This window comes from Chiroxiphia lanceolata, chromosome 14, assembly GCF_009829145.1.
Source record: "Chiroxiphia lanceolata isolate bChiLan1 chromosome 14, bChiLan1.pri, whole genome shotgun sequence".
Lineage (NCBI taxonomy): Eukaryota > Metazoa > Chordata > Aves > Passeriformes > Pipridae > Chiroxiphia > Chiroxiphia lanceolata.
Window position 1 is genome coordinate 20117174 of NC_045650.1, and position 16175 is coordinate 20133348.

Consider the following 16175-nt stretch of genomic DNA (forward strand, 5'->3'; position numbering starts at 1 on the left):
GGAAGGAGAAAAGAAGAAGTGCCCTTCCTTGCCCAGCTGATTTCACCGGGCAGACACACGGGAGCTGTTACACACCCTGCCAGGAAGGGGGGCAGGAGCCCTGGGGGGCCTGGCTGCGGCTGCGCGGTGCAGACCCACCGATCTGCTCTGCGGAGCAGGACGGAATAAATGACCTTCATAACACCTTCCCTATGAAATTCTCCAACTCTCCACCAATAAACAATGTGGTTGTCAGGGCAGTCCAATCACTTTATATAAAAATGCTCCTTCCTTCCCCCTGAACAGTCAGAACATCTTCCCCAAGCCTACAGCAACACATTCTCCTACCTGCCTGCTCCTGGGGGTGAGTCATCCCTGGGCCTTTGTCCCTTCCCATGTCCCCAGCTGTGCCCTGTTCCCATCGCTGTTGGCTCCCGAGGGCTTAAAAAAACAGATCTGTTATTGTGGCACCTCCTCTATCTGGGCTGTGCTGGTGCCATTTTTAGCCTCAGCACAGCCCCTAGAACCATGTTTTTTAATCGCTGTGTTTACATGCACCTTCTGGAGCTGCTGAAGTGTCCTGACAAGCCTCTGGAATCAAAGGCTTGGAGCTGCCCCAGGGGCAGGGAGCAAAGAGAAGGAATCACCTGGGCTCCCGGTAGGATGGCCCTGGAGGGCTGCAGGAACATGCCTGGCACAGGCTCTGGGCCATGGACCCGCTGCTCCTGTTGGGATGGCCCGGCAAGGGCTGCAGGAACATGCACAGGCAGGTGGGCTCCGGGCCACGGAGCCGGCGCTGCCGCCCCACCACCCACGGTGGCACAGCCCTGGCTCAGCCCCGGCACAGCCCTGGCACAGCCCTGGCACAGCCCCGGCACAGCCCTAGCACAGCCCTGGCACAGCCCCGGCACAGCCCCGGCACAGCCCCAGCACAGCCCTGGCACAGGCCCTGGCACAGCCCTGGCACAGCCCTGGCACAGCCCCGGCACAGCCCCGGCACAGCCCCAGCACAGCCCTGGCACAGGCCCTGGCACAGCCCTGGCACAGCCCCGGCACAGCCCTAGCACAGCCCTGGCACAGGCCCTGGCACAGCCCTGGCACAGCCCTGGCACAGGCCCTGGCACAGCCCTGGCACGCCCGCTCCGCTCCCCCGGCAGCACCGGCCCACAGACGCCACGGAAACCACAGGCAAGCTTCCACACTTGGCCAGGAAAGAGCCCATAAAGTTAGTGAACATCTTAAAAATTAAGCATCTAATGATCCCCATCATGCAGCCAAGGGCTGGGTGCCAGCCTGGCGCTGGCTCCACACGGTGCCCTTCCCGGCACAGCTCAGCCTGGCTCTGCTGCTGAACCCCACAGCACCCGTGCCAGTGTGGGGCTGCGGAGACAGAGCAGGTCCTGGGACGCTGCCACTAGTTAGATGGCATGGGAACACTGGTGAGAAGTGGAGAAAACAGCACCTGAGTCCTGACACTCTGGATTGTCTCACCAAAGCCCTGCACTCTTTGACTCCCAGAAACATTTTACTCCCTGAAAACTCATCTTCAGGTCTTGCTGTCACTGACTCGTGTTCCCTCACCCACCAAGGAGTGGCTCTCTGGGTAAGGTCAGTCCCCTGCAGCCTCAGGCTAAAGCCAAGGGCTTGTCCATGGTGCCAAGGTGCCATCACCATCACCTCCGTTCCAAGGGAACCGAGGGCCAGGCTGAGGGCAATTTGTCAGAATGTTTCATCTCCCCACAGTTTTCTAGCTGTTACAACACAGCACCTGTGAGCGGACAAAAAATCTTCAGATGTACTCACTCTTGCCATCGCAGCCCACAGCGTGGGATTTCCTCTCACACGCCCCTGGGCAAAGCCAGCCGGCACTGTACCCATCTCCAGCCCTCACTCCTTCCCCCGCCCTGCTCTGACGGTGCTGTGCCCCAGGTGATCCCCCTGCAGACATCCAGGCACTGCCCTCACCGCCTGCCCACCCTGATCCCGCTCCACACCGCACCAGGCCCTGCTCCCAGAGTACCTGCCTGTCTTGGTGCTCCTCTGGAGACTCCTTCCCCAAAGCCTCCTTCCTCCTGGCCAGCCTTCCGCCATCCCTGCCCTCTACTGCTCTCCTGCCGGCCATAAAAATATATAGAATATAGAACATTATTTTATGACATACTATAAAAAAAACCCAACCTGGAACTAGGAGACACGTGCCAAACCTCAGCAGCACATGCAGGAATGCCTTTGTCCCAGCTGTTGCTGGATTGCCTGAGCTCTTCCCAGCAGAGGTTGAAGGCTTTTCAGGACAGGAACCTTGTTTTCTTGATTTATTGTTTTTTTTTTTTGCTGGCACGGGGCAGCAGTGGTGGCTGTGGCTGCACACAGTCAGTGATGCCTTCTGTCCTTTGGGTCCCATCTCCTGGGTGCTGCCCAGGGCTCCCCAAACCAGGTACACAGAGAGCATGGAGAGTGGGTATAGATGGAGCTGGAAATTGTGAGGAGGGCGAGAGGCAGGGGCCTCCCATTCTCCACCAGAGTGCTGCCTGCAGTTATTGCTGCTCAGCTCTTGTTCCTTCACCTGTCAGAGCCCTCTCCTTCCTTCCCCAGGGCTGGCCTCCCTGTGCCCACCCCGGACCTCTCAGCTCTTCCTAGGGTTTCACTGAGGTAGTGGTCCCTGCACAGGCAATTTGGGGAACCCGTGGGCAGGGAGCAGTCTATGTTTCCTATCAGGGCTGACATCAGACCCCAAAATCACCGAGGAATGTTGTCCCACACTGGTACCCACAGCCCCAGGCACTGGTACCCACACCCCGAGGAGCCAGCCTCTGATCCTCCCTCATTTGCCTTCCCCTCCCGGGCTGGTGAAACATCCCAACAGCCCTTCAGCCCCAGCTCCATAAACCTCCCGATTCATTCCGCAGATATTTCCTGCACTGGGGCTTTCCGCAGCATCTGCTGGTTTGAAGTGCTCCGTTTATTCGTCCTGGGGGCACCATTACTTTCTGCTTTAGCAGTTCTGCCTGCTCTGAAGTCTCTGCCAGGCTCCATCCACAGGAGAGAAAATTGGTGAAAGAATAATAATGATGATTGCTATAAATATATATTTCATTGCGGTGGCCCTTGGTGCACGTGTTCGTCACTGACGAGGAGACCAGAGGGCGAGGGGGGATTGCTCAGCTCCCAACAGGCTCCCAACAATGGATGTGTGTCCTCACCCTGCTGCCTCCTCCTCCTCTTCCTCCTCCTTCTCCTGCTCCGCCTCTTCTTCCTCCTCCTCCTCTACCCAAGGCACTTGTCAGGACACTCCCCATCTCTTTCCTCAGAAGGTCTCTGGTGGGTCAGGGGTCCAGGAGTACTGGACACCTCTGGCTGTGGGTTCCTGTCTGTCCTGACTGTGGGACATGTCCCGGGCAGGCTGGAGCCGCTTTCGAGCTCATCCATCCATTGGGATGGATGGAGAGAGAGTGGGGAATAGCAGGCAAAGAGCCTTGCACAGAGGGGCATGGCAAGGAGGTGCACAGCCTGGCTTCTGCTTCAGCCTCTCCATGGATTTTTGCTCTTGTCCAGCTGACTGAAAACACAAATCACTAATAATTTCACCCATAAATGATCCACATCAGCACCAGCAGCACATTTTCCCTCTCCTCAGGGGATTATCCAACCAAGGCCTTTGTGAGGGAGTGCAGAGGATCCCTCCCCTTGTTTCACCATCTGTGGATGATCCCCTTCCCTCACGTCCTCAGCTGCAGCCGCTGCAGCCTGAGGATGCTCCAGGCCTGTGTCCCGGCCCTTGTGGCCACTCAAACTCCTCCACTTCCATTTCCTGCTGCAGAGAGTTTCAGGTATTTCCTGTAGACACTTTAAAATTCCTCGAGGGCTTCTCCATTTCACCCACAGTGGGATGGCCTGGAAGCAGGACAGCGGGAGCTGTGTGGAGTGGGGTACCTGGGAAGACTTTGTACAGATCAGCATTCCTTGGCTCATTTTCCACTAGCCTTTCCACTTGGAGCAGCCCTCCCCTCCCTGCAGATCAGACCAGATAGTTGTACATGGGCCCTCCTGGGTCTGAAAATCAGTAAATGCAATTCCATCTGCCACGAGGATAACATTACCTCTGCCAGATCATCCCTGCTCCTGGGCTGCAGCTCCGACCAGAAACCATCTGTATGGCAGGGGCTGTGCCAGGGACACGCAGGGACACATGGAGAGCACCAGCCCCTCGTGAGTACTGTTACCTACAGATGGAAATTCATCTCCAAGGTACTTGATCTTCCCTAAACTCCTTTGCTGTAACCCTTCCAGGGGACATCTGTTAAATCTCTCCAGGGATGGTGATTCCACCTCTGCCCTGTGGAGCCTCTTCCAGTGCCTCACCACCCTTTTGGGAAAGAAGGTTTCCCTAATATTCAGCCTCAACCTCCCCTGGCACAGCTGGAGGCCGTTTCCTCTCATCCTGTCCTTTGTTCCCTGGGAGCAGAGCCGGACCTCCCCAGCTCCCCCCTCCTGTCAGGGAATTGCAGAGCCAGAAGGTCCATCCTGAGCCTCCTTTTCTCCAGGCTGAGCCCTCCCAGCTCCCTCAGCCGCTCCTGCTGCTCCAGCCCCTTCCCAGCTCCCTTCTCTGGACAGGCTCCAGCCTCTCAATGTCTTTCTTGTCTCTCCAACCCTACATTGTGGAGCCCAGGAAGGTGGGAGAAAGAGATGGAAATACATCAACCACCAGAGCTTGTGCAAACATAAATGCAAAATCTGGGACTTCTTTTTCCTCATTTGCTGTTAGATTGGCCATAATCTCTTCTGGAGCCTCCGTCCAGCTTGGTCAGAGGTGGCAGAGCTCTCCTGTTCCCCCTGGAGTCACAGGATTCTTCCCTGCCTCCCATGCTGCAGCTCCCAGCAGAGCGTCCTGCTGTGGCCATCCCAGCCTCACACTTGCCAGCAGAGCCTCCCCAAACACCCCAAGATCTGTCTCCAAATGTAAACAGACATTTCCACGGAAAACCCACAGCTCAGCTCAAGCAGCAGGTCAGGGATGTTGGCTGAAAGGCTGCTCTGGAGCCCAGGGAGACCCACACAGCCCAGAGGGTCTCGGCTTCCCTTGTTTGCTCACAAGGAAGTTGGTTCTTACGGCAGTTTGTGCTTCAATAAACGTGAAATAAAATCCATTCTGCCCTTTCCCAGCTGGCGTCATCCCCATTTCCCTCTGTTTATCACATCATATCCATCGCCCTGGCAACCGCGGCAGCCCAGGAGGGGATGTTGGTGGCAGGTGGGGCGTGCGCCGCCCCGCACCCCGAAACAAAGATCCCGCTTTCACACGGGCGTGTGCAGTGACCGACCGGAGCGCGGCAGATTGGGAATAAACCCAAGATGGGGGCAAAACAGCTTCGGAAGGGGATGCTCTTGGCAGCAGCGGGCGCTGGCCCCAGGCAGCACCCACGGGAGTGACTCTGGAGGTGTCTGTCCGTGGGATCCCCGAGCGGGGACGTCCATCCCCACGGCCCAGCTCCGGCTCCGGGACGGACACAAACAGGAACCCCAGCTCGGAGCGGGGAGTTTGGAAGCAGTCTGGGGACCTGGTCCCGGGGCAGGTTCCTCTCTGCACCCCGTCATGGGGCCCATTCTCCGCCCGCGCCTCCCCTGTCCCGTCACGCTCCCAGTTCCCCCTTCACCCCTGGATGCGCTCGGGAGCCCGTTTCCGCCGGATTCCTTCCCTTTAGCCCTGGGTCGGGTCGGTTCCAGAGCTCGTTGTCCCACCGCTCCCCGGAGAGCCCCCGGACCCTCCGAGGGCACCGCAGCCCGCGAGGCTCCCGCTGCTCCAGGACTCGCGCCCCTCCCGGAGAGATTCCCGCAGGACCGACAGCCCGGCCCCACGCGCGGTCTCCGCCTGCCCCCGCGCGGCGACTGCGGGCACGGACCCGCACCACGGACAGACCCACGGACAGACCCACGGACGGACCCGTGCCCACAGACAGACCCACAGCCATGAAGGACCCACAGGTGGCTCCACAAAAGTTTGAGAGAGATGAGAGACACGGGCAGAGAAGCACAATGGGAAAGAACAGAAGACTGAGACTACTCAGAGGGAGGGGAGGCCCTGGCACAGGTTGCCCAGAGAAGCTGTGGCTGCCCCATCCCTGGAAGTGTCCAAGGCCAGGGTGGACAGGGCTTGGAGCAACCTGGGCTAGAGAAAAGTGTCCCTGCCTGTGGTCCCTTCCCAACCCAAACTATCCTGCGATTCCTTGATTCTATGAGATGGGATGTAACCATCTTCAAAGCCATGAGCTTTGGAGCTCGTACCAACCTGGCATCAACACAGGCCCTTTAACTTCAGCTGCTTGTGCCAGTGGGGGTGCAATGGGTCCTGTCTGTGCTGGGAATGGGATCTCCTGGAGTGTCCAGAGCCAGCCTCATCTGGGCTGGCCCTGCAGGCAGCTGCCTTCTCTCCCTGCCCCACACTCTCTGTGGACACCAGAACCTCACTGCCATGTGCCCAGGAAGGATACAAGGACTGTCCAGCAGCCAGCGGAGGGGTTTGAATGCCAAGGTTCCCCAGGGGACCCTTGTGCAAGACTCACGCTGGCACAGTCAGTGAATGAAGATTAAATAGCCCAGGGAAGTTGCTTCACATCTTATCAGAGTTGCTCTCCCCTCTGCTGCAGTGACTCATGCTCTGGTGAGCTCTTCCCACCTCATCTGGGATGTGTTATAGCCCTGGACCGCACTCCCTTCCCTACAGATGGGGATTCTCATGGAATGTCTGCCTCCTCCTCCTCTTTCTTCTCCTCCCCAGTGTTTCTGTTTCTCAGGTGTCCCCTGCCCACATAACACAGCTGTCCCCTAAGCCAGGCTCCCTTTGGCTTGTCCCCAGCTCCGGAGCCAGCACTGGAAAGAGGATGGTCCCCAAAGGCTCCCCTTTTTCCAGAAGTTGTCCCTACCCACTTCTGCCTGCAGGCCCCAGCTCTGCCTACCTGGGTTGGCTGCAGGTCCTCTCCCAGGCCAGTGTAACTCTGCCCTGGAAGGGGAAGGAGGCAGACATCCAGATTTCAGGGAGTGAACCCAGACCCATTGGAATCCTCGTGACAAGCTGGCAGCTGACATTTCAGAGGGAATGAGCGCGTGCGAGGTTTAATTTATCTGTCTCAGAAGCACACACGTCTTTCAGAGCCGGGGACAGCAGTGACTCAAGGAGGCAGCAGAGCTAAATCAGATGCCAAACACTGATTCCTCTGCACGTCCCCAGGGACTGACAGCTGGAGTCACTCTCACCATCTGTCTTCCACTGCAGCCCCTGGAGAAGGCGCACTGCTCCAGCTAACGATGGAGACAGTGAGAGAACAAATGCGTTCATTTCCAGGCCTATGGATTTTCCATTCAGGGATTTCGGAAACACACTGCACTGGGGAATGTGTTTTGCTCATCCCAGTAATGCAGCTCTTGAGCTTGGCTGTGTAACAGGTGACACCGATGGACTGGCTTCTCCCCAGCCCCTGCCCAGGGCATCCTTCAGGCAGGTGTGGCTGGGTTTTCTGATCCTCAGAGGGAAAAATGTCTGAAAGACTGGATTTATTGCTCCTCATGATCTTGCCCTCATCCCAGGCGAGCTTGGAGACCAAGGGGTTGGCCAGAAACTTGGGACACACGATAAAAGCATTTTGTTTCCAGATAGGACAGATCTTCATGAGAACAAGTCCAGAATTAATAAACCATCAACCAGCAGCCAAGTGTGTTGTGTTAACTCAGAAGTACTGAGGTCATGGTGCATCACTGGGAGTCAGGGACAGGGGGGAGAAACCAGCTTGGAAAAACACTGGATTAGACCAAACCTGGACGTGAACCTCAATTCTTTCTTCATGGCTGAAACTACTTAACAGTTTGTGTTCCTCTTATTAGAGCTCCACTCCCAGGAAAACTCCCAGGAAAGTGGGAGGGGAAAACCGCAGGTACCATCCCAGCCCCGGGGGATGCAGGAGCTGGGAGAGGGGGTGGGGGGCTCGGGCAGGTCTGGCTCCTGGCCCCCTGGCAAAACCCCCCAAGGGGATCCCAGAGCCCTACCCTGGCTCTGCAGGGACCTGTCCCCGGGGCCGGAGGTGATGCTGCTGTGCCGGATAAGCTGAGAGGGAGGGCTGTGGGCTCTGCCAGCCCAACTCACCCTGGAGACAGGGAGGAGGAGGAGGCTGGGGCACCCTCCTGCTCTGCCCAGCTGGTCCCCTCCACAGGGGTCTGGGACTTTGGGAAGCTAGCTTGGTGGTGGGGTGACATCCAAGTCATAGTTCTCACATTGCGAGGGAGCTGTGGTGAGAAAAACCGTTCTCCCCAGCTTTGCATATTAATTTATTATGATTTACAGGCTAATCCTGTGCCCCTCCCTGCACCCTGACAGCCTCAGCACCCACCCACACTTGAATTACCTTTTTTCATGCAGAGTCTGGCTTAGACCACCAACAGCAGCGTCAAGGCCTCCTCTACCCCCTGCCCTCCCTGTCTCAGGGAACCCCCTCCCTCCACTGGGAGGGGGCTGGGAGCAAACCCCAGCTCTCAACATTCCTGTGCTTGGGGGACTCAGCCTCAAACCCCAACCATGGCCCAGCCACAGCTGCCCTCTGCTCTTCTGCCTGTACTCAGCTGTGGCCCTGCCACGCTCTCCCTCAGTCCTCCTTCCCATGCTCCTGTTCTGGCAGGTTTTCCTCCCCCCAGCCCTCTCTTCCTCAGCCTTTGCAGGGGTGCAAAGGTGGCTCTGTTTGCGCAGGCACACCAGGCATGCTGGCACCTCATTCTCCTCCCATCCTCCCTGCAGGTCCCTGACCTTCTCCCGCCCTGACCCCGTCCCAATGTCTCTGTTCCCTAGGCTGCCATTCCCACAAGCTCACCACTACCAGCTGCTTGGCTCACTTCACACCTTAATCCTCACCTGTACCTGTCTGACAACACTTGCCCTTCGGTATTTTCACACCCACACTCCCCACACTCCCCACACCCGTATTTAGCTGTGCCACCAGTGGTATCCATGAATCCCTCAGGCACTGCCTGCAGCAGGATCATCCCTAAGGCTGGTGAAAATTCCCAGAGGCTGCTGGACAGAGGGTTCCTGCCCTCATGCCTCAGAAACCCTCTGCCTTTCCTTGAGAAAAGCTCTCAGGCAATCCCAGCACCGTGGCTGTTAATCCACCTTCTTGGGGTTGAAAACCAAGATGGGAGAATGGATATATCAGCTCTTCCAAGCTGCAAGAGACACCAAACCTGTTGGATCAAGGGTTCAGACGTGCCTCACTCAGGCCAGCAATGTTTTATTCAGTGCTGATTTGCAAGTGTCTGCATTCACAAGGATATTGAAATGACTCTGGTTTCCAGCAATGGCAAAGCCAGGCTCAGGCAGGCTGGGAGGGAGCTCATCCACTCCCAACAGCTCGGCTCTCTTGGCATTTTACACTAGAGCAGAGAATAGTTCTGCAAACAGTGAGCTGAGAAGTGACATATCGCCCTCCCTTGTTTTCCCATCCATCAGCTGAATTTTGCCTCTTTCCTAATTCCTGAAAGGCTCTCCTTGTAATTAACTTCCCCGGAACACGTGAGCCCCACGGTGCTGTGGGATCCCCGGCACAGAGGGGGATGAGCAGGTCGGCCCGTGGGCAGCTGCGATGGGCTCTGGGAACTCCCGCCCGCCCTGGCCAAGCCTGGTGCTCCCCTCGCCCCAGCATCTCCCTGCAGGTTGGACACGGGTGGGTGCCGGAAGAGGGCAGGGGCTGGGCACACCCCCCACGACACTGCCCACCCCGACCCCTGAGGGCTTGTCCCCTGGCAGCTCTGGCAGCTCCCTCATCCCAGGGGTGTAGGTCAATCCAGATGCACTTTTTATTGGATTTTGTTAAATTAAACGCATGATCCCATATTATCTGACCCAGCTTTGAAGTCTCCCAGGCCTAGGCAAACTCTGCTGCCTCAGCTTTCCATTTCCATGTTTATTTACTGCCTTTCAGATCGCCTGAGCTGCACAGTGCAGCCTCTGATGAATAAATAACCGGTGCCCTTGCAGGCCAGATTGATTAGATGGATTTAATTAATGAGCCCAGCTCCCCTTGAGAACTCTCCCAACTAAAATACTGGAACCAGCCAGTGTGTGACAGTGCCAGGACCCATTGATTTAGGGGAATATTAACGAGGATCACTTAGTGACTTCATCGATGCCGTAACAAGGACACCCCTGAGGACAGGAGGGGCTGTGAGGGGTCAGGTCACGGCTGGTTCATCACACGGGGATTGTTCCCTCCAGCTGCTCGGCCACAAACATCCTGCAAACATCCATCTGTCCTCCCCATCCCAGCTGGACCCGTGTGGCCAGGGAGACAGGGAGCCAGAGCTGCCAGCTCACTTCCAGCGGGCACTGGGGGCACACAGGCACTGGAAACAATAGGGAAAAAGGCACAACCCTGAGAGGACACAGTGGGGGTTGCTCCACACCAAGGCCAAACCTGGGGGAATGCAGGAGAGGGGAAATGAAGCAGGATCATGAAGCCCCCTCTGGATTGGGATGGGGGGAGCTGAGCAGGGACAGGGGGAGCTGAGCAGGTCTGAGGGAAGCTGCCAGGGCCAGCCTGAGTCCCCATGTGCCAAAGGCCACTTCTCTAATGGAGACAGACGTGTGACAGGGTGCCCAGCCCAGCTGCCCCCGCTCCCCAGCTCCCAGTGCCATGGCAGATGGCAGCCCCCACACAGAGCTCACCCCACCAGCCTCCGCAGCATCCCGAGAAGGTGCCGCGTGGGTTTATTAATTAGTTCATTAAATTATTGCTGAAGTTAATTGAGACTCACGTGTTCCCCCCTCCAGCTGCCTCCCAGCCGGCCGTGGCACGGGCAGGAGCTGTTGGTGGCATCAGAGTGGGCAGGTAGTGAGCTGCCATGGGGAGCATCCAGTGCCGAGTGTGCCGTGCCACCTGCCCTGTCCTAGTGCCACCTGCCCTGTCCCCGTACCACCTGCCCTGTCCCCCCTCTGCCTGGCACAGGCGGCTGCCGGGCTCATCACAGTGACGATTGTCAGGTTTTAATTAGTCTCCAACACGATTCCTGTCACAAACACTCTGCTGGGGGTTGTTTGTTTTAATTTGATCAGGGACAGGCACAGAGAGGAGGAAGGCGGAAGGTAATTAAATTTGACTAAAAATCTTGGAACGCCATTAAAGCGGATGTCCTCATTTGCATAATCCGCTCCCCGCGGCGCCCAAAACTGCCACCAGTTTTACTGTGACTGGTTTTCCCCCCAAGAGGACGCTGCCCACCCGCGGAACCTGCTGGCACGGCCGAGCGAGGACGGGGATGTGCAGAGAGAGTGGAAGAAGTCCGGTGGGGAAAGGGAAAAATTCCTCGCTTGCTTTTAGCAATTCGAGGGGCTGCAGGCGAAGTTGTTAAAGTACCAACAGGTGGGTTGGGTGGGTAGCTCATCAGCACCTGGGGTGCTCCTGTGCTGGAGCCTTTTGGGAATGGTGCTCTAAAGCTCTCCCAAAGTGCTCCAGAGCAGCTTGGTGTGGATGTTGAGTTCCAGCGCAGGCAGCAGGGGAGCAGCAGAGTGCCATGTCCTGCTGTGGGCACGACACCAGGAGCAGGGGCAGAGCAACAAGACAACACAGCCGGCTGTGCCTGCAGATCCCAGCCTTGGGAATGCCGAAGCTCCCGGAGCTGGGGGTTTAGCCCCCTGCACGAGGCCAGACAAGCAGCAGGCGGGTGGGGCCGAAACGAGCGTTTCTCTCCTCATTTTGTGGCTTAAGCAGCAACTTTTGCCCTTTGGTGCTTCTTTTCCCTACCTGTGTTTCCCTGTTTAACATGGAGAAAACTCTGTTCTGCATTTCCTGCTTGGCTGTCCATAGCGTAATTACCTGGTAATTATTTCTGCTCGTTGGCAAGTTGGTTCTAATGATGTTTGCTAAAGGTTTGATTATTATTGCAAACGTTGTTTCCACATGTGGAGTTGCGGCTGGGATGCCAGGAGTGTTTCTGGGAAAAGCAGGTTTTCTGGGGAGGGGCTGTACTTTCTGGAGATACCACAGTCAGAGCCAGAGGTTGTGACGCTGTTGGGTTTAGGGGTTTTTTTTGTTATATTGATAAAATAATGAAGATGATAAGGTCACACGAGGTGACAAACAGGGATTTGATGATAGATAGTAAAAATCCTGGATAGTTTGGGAAGAAACACAGAGAGGAAGAGGAGACAGGGGTGTTGGAGGAGCAGAGACAAGGAGGGACATTTGCTTGCTGTCCCTAGGATGTGTTTATAGCCAAGCAGAGCCCTCTGGCTGTTTAAAGCAGGAGCAACCTGCCAGAAATAAAACCTTGGAATAAAGGAAAGGGAGAAACAGTGCAGAGATAGAGCTTCCAGGTGCTGGAAAGCCAAGGGGTCATCAGTGTCCATCCAGGTGCTGTTGGAGTAGGAGAGGCTCTTTCAATATAAATACCACACAAAGAAAGGACTAAGGAGAGCCAGGATTGGATAAAGTGGCTGAGCCCCCACAGGGGCACTGGAGGGGAAAAAGGGACGTGAGGAAAGTGTTGGAAGCTTTTAGCAGCTGAGAATGGCTAGACCAAGGTGCTGAAATGCCAACTCCCAGCTGGGCTCCAGAGGCAGCCCTTGGGAGGGCACCTATGGGGAAGTTGGCTCTTCCAGTGGCACTGAGGAAACTGTTTCTGTCCCTGCAGTGCCAGCAGAGCAGGCTCGGGGTGGCAGGAGCCCGGGGTGTGCCAGCTGTGCCAGGAACACACACACCTCTGTCAGGTGACGTGGCGTGTTCCTTCCCTGAAAGGAGGAACAGACTCCTTTGTCATGGCCCCCAGCAGAAACAGGATGTCATAAAAATGAGTTGCACTTGTGAGCAGGGTGATGTGTGTTGTCACCCTGGGCGTGCCCCCGGGGTCCCTCGGAAGCTGCCCCAGCTCCGAGCGCAGCAGTCGCGTGTGCTGAGGACGGACCGGCCGGGGACAGGGGGATGGGATCCCCTGATGGCTTCTGCAACACAGCAGGGATCCCAACTCAAAACCATGGGACTGCCGGGTTGGCTGGAACTGAAAGGAGAGCTGGAGCATCCTCTGAGCTTGTAGTTGTGTTGCCTAAAATGTTCTTGTAGTTGTGCTGCCTAAAACGTATCCTGTCTCCAAAGAAAGACTTGGTCTCCCATTTCTTCCAGTCCCCAGGTCTTTCCCCTTCCCACAGGGACCTTCTGGCTTCACTTACCTACAGAATCTGGTCAGATTTATGCAATCTCTGTTTCCAGAACAACTCTGTCCATGTTCCTATTTAACTTTCAAAGCACCAGTTAAAGCAGTGTTTTCTCCCATTTGCCCTCTTCCATCTCCTTTCTGCCTGGAGGAAGGATCCCCTCCTAGATCTGAGGACAGAAAAGGAATGTAGGGCCCGGCCGAGGTGCCACCAGCTGGGAGCTGCAGATGGGTAGTCTGTGTTCTGAAGTGGGCTGATCCCTCAGGATTCCTGCTGGGACCACTCACCATCCCACAGGAGGCCACAAGGCAGGCCCCTGTCTGAGCTGGGTGCGTGATCCCAGCCTGGGGAGCCGTGTCCATCAGGGTGCTGGGCAGGGCTGAGAGTGCTGCATGAGTTCACAGCACTTTCTTTTATAAGAAAATGAACACTTTTGCCCCAACCATCCCGTGGGTGGGGTCAGACAGTGAGGATGCCTGAATTCCTATCTTGCCTTTGGGCCAGACAATGTCTGTTCCACAGGGATGCTGGAACCAGTGTGCCAGTTTGTGTGACTGCCATCCCGGGTGGGCAGCATGGGTTTCGTCCAGAGGGGGAAAAAGCACCAGGGAAGCCAGGTCTGGGTGAGAACCAAGAGATTATCCCACTGGAAAGCAAAGCAAAAGGGAAGAGCTGGCTTGGTTTGCTCAAACATAACACTATCCAGGGATGTGGCCGTGCTGGAGCCGGGGCTGCCCAGCACATGACTGCAGAGCTGTGCCATGGAGGTTACACCTTTGGAATCCCGGGATATAAATCTATGCTACACGGTTGCACAAGCCCTTCCTGAGCCCCCTGGGGATGTATTGTAATATATTGTTGGGCTGCACCACCCAGGGATTGAGGCCCTGTGGGGAGGTGTCCAACACACAGTATCTGGGGCTTGGAGGGAGGAGTGATCCCAGGCTCTGGACAAGGATTGCTGCCAAAGAGTGGGAATTTTTTGGCCCATTAACAAAGCTCACATTAAGAAATACAAATGTGGTGTAAAGGTGCTGTGACAGCAGGAGATGTGCGATTGTACTGGGCATCTCTTCATTAGTATTACTAGTATTTTTTTTTTTGATTATTAAACTTTTATATCTCAACCCACAAGGTAAGAGCTTCTCTTTTCTTTCCCATTCTCCTCCCCTTGGTGGGTTTGTGGGAGAGAGTGGCTCTGTGGTGCTGAGCTGCTGGCTGGGGTTAAAACCACAATGTGGATGCAGGAAGGGAAACCGGTTCACTCCTATTCCCTGAGAAAGTTATTCCAGCCCACTGAAAGCCCCCCAGCATGAAGATAGTGCTTAAATCCCCCAGGACAAGAGGGTCTCTCCTGTCTGGGGCTGATTTAGGGCAAGGGAAGCACTGTGCCCATGTGCCCATGTGGAGGGAGAAGTTGCAGAGCTGTGGGGGCCCCATCCTGGTGCAGGTGTGATACAGAGTGATGTCTGTTCCTGAGGGGCTTGTTGGATCGGTGGTGGGGGCCACGTAGATGTTGTGTAGGTGGTGGGGGTCACATAGATACTGGGTAGGTAATGGAGCCAGGTAGATTCCACCAGCCAAGCCCCCGGGTGCTGAGAGCTGTGGCTGAGCCACTCCGTTAGAGATTCTTCTGCCTTGGCTGAGATAATGACCTGAGGACCCCAAGGATGAGCAGATGGACAGGCACCACTCCTGGGGTGGGCATGGCCCACACAGCTGTCTGTGAGGGCTACAGCTTCTCTTTGGAATGAGAAAAAAATCAATAATTTTCCCCAGATACACATTTTCAAGTATATGTGATGAAAGACAACTGTGTGTCTTCCTCCCTGTAACTGGGCTGTTTGCACTCTAAATACAGTACAGCTCCTACCTGACTGGCTAATAAGGAATGATTTCCTCTCCTTTTATCTCCAATTAAGCTGAACTGAGCCTGGCATCACCGCTCTGCAGTCATTTCCCAATGTAGAGGTTTCCTAAGTTGTGGGGGTTGGCTTTTAGAAGGCTTGAAAAGATTAATCTCAAATAATGTGCAGAGGAAAAAATGTGGATCTGTGTTAATGGGACTTGGAGGATTTCATTAAAGAATTGATTTTTAAACATTTGTGCTAATCAGGGGTTAGAGGAAAACGCTCTTGGACTGATCAGCTGCCTGCGCCGAGCAAAGGTGGATTTGGGAGTGTGGCTGGGGTCTGTGAGCCCCAAAGCCCTGGCGTGCCTCCAGCTGGCTTTGCAGAGGCTTTTGGGTGTTCTTTAGTGTCTGAACCCAGTGCAGCACTGTGTAGTGGGGAGAGCCCCTTTGTTCAGCTACGCTGGGGACTTGGGACCCGGGCACGGATGTGCGGCAGGACAGGGTTCCCTGGGGGAGTGCCCAGAGGGCCCTCACCCTGCTGCCAGTGGGGTGCCTGGGTGGATCCACAGGGTGCTACCATCCTGCTGGGACCCCGTAAGATGAGGTGCCAGCTCTACCCTCCATTCTGGACTGGGGAGGGTCCCCTCTCCAGCCAGAAGCTGGAGCCCTGGCCATGGGCTTCGCCAGGCTCGGGCTGGATTCTGGACGAGCCAGGGATGCCCACCAGTCTCTGCCGCCTCTGGTGCTAAAAGCCTGCTCATCCCACACTTAGATCATGCTCAGAGAGACATTTCTTCCTCTCCAGGCTTGAATCTCACAGCCTTCATCACCATCATCATCTACTCCAGCATGTTCTCCATCACTGCTTCCAGAACAGTGGAGAGAGGTGTCTGCTCCAGGGACGGCGGGCACAATGTGGTTCTTCATCATCATCACTGATGTTTGATCGATGCTGGATGCTCATCTTCCTCCTCAGGCTGCTCTCCCTACAGCAGATGGCAATGCCAGGTAAACCCCAACCCTTGGAAAGGCCCTGGAGCACAGCTGGATGTGGGAGCTGCTGGGTTTGGGTCCCTTCACCCACACATGGGCAGCCCCAAGGATATGCATTGCTCAGCCCTGGGCTGCTCCAGTGCTGTTGAAACTCTGAGCACGAAGGTTTCC

The 16175-nt window shown here is 56.0% G+C and overlaps 1 long non-coding RNA gene across 1 annotated transcript; it reads right to left on the reverse strand.

Moving 5' to 3' along the window:
- Positions 1-1461: 1461 nt before the first annotated feature.
- LOC116794074 lies at positions 1462-2066 on the reverse strand. The gene is made up of 2 exons (XR_004359680.1): positions 2000-2066; positions 1462-1747 (listed from the first exon to the last, which is right to left on the reverse strand). It is a non-coding gene; the product is annotated as an uncharacterized LOC116794074 (long non-coding RNA).
- Positions 2067-16175: the final 14109 nt, after the last annotated feature.